Source organism: Sphaeroforma arctica, assembly GCF_001186125.1.
Source record: "Sphaeroforma arctica JP610 unplaced genomic scaffold supercont1.2601, whole genome shotgun sequence".
In the NCBI taxonomy this organism is placed as follows: Eukaryota; class Ichthyosporea; order Ichthyophonida; genus Sphaeroforma; species Sphaeroforma arctica.
The window spans coordinates 1-922 of record NW_014037957.1 but is presented as its reverse complement, the minus strand read 5'-3'; positions in this window follow the sequence as shown (position 1 = coordinate 922).

The following is a 922-nucleotide window of genomic DNA, read 5'->3' as shown; positions in this document are numbered from 1 at the left end:
CGTTTTTCCTTTCTCGCTTTTTGTACCCATAATCAGCTTGAGTGAGCAACTTGCTTCTCATGGGTCTCAAAGCTGGGTGGGGGCTGTGTAATACCCGGGCCTCCACATTAGACTATATGTTATAAACGTACTCTTGAGCAGTACGTATACTATAAACGTACTCTTAATAGTACAAGGAACTTAAGTTTCATAAATGGTTTTTAACAGTTTTATTAATTAATACCTTTTCCATTTTACATATCAAATATTTGGAAGGCCCCAGTAAAATACCAAACATAAGAGTTGGTCTAGTTCTGTTATTAGAACTATATTTACTTTCCAAATTTATTTATATCTGAATACTTCGGTAGCGAGATGGCTCAACCGAATATAGGTTTCTAGGGACTATTAACGTTACCTAGTTTATCCTCCGATCAGCCAACCAGATGTGCTAGTCTGATGAAGGCTAAGTCGGTAATTCTTGATAAGTGGTAAGCTATTGGTTAAGACAATAACTAAGGACATCAAGACTATTTATTTATTTTTATTTATCTTTTTCTAAAGATAGGATTTTATGAGCCTCTCGGATTCGCCCCAACGAAACATACCATAGTTTCTAATAGAGCGACAACGAAACACTAAATAAAATCCCTTCGGCGAAAACAGTACTGGGAGGATTATATATAGGCAATGTCTCAGCCTCACAATCCCTCAGAGTATTGCTGTTTTCACGAGGCATACCTTACTTTACTAAAAGACTCATTTCGTTTATTTACTGTGAAATTATCACGATACTTAGATTTTACCTACGCGTTTAATTACTCTAAGGCGTTAATATCGTCTTGATAGACCGAATCTTACACGAGTCGCAGGATTTCAAATTTTATTATTTAAGACAGAAATTTGTGAATCATGCCACTCGCACAATTGCTTGGCACTGGTG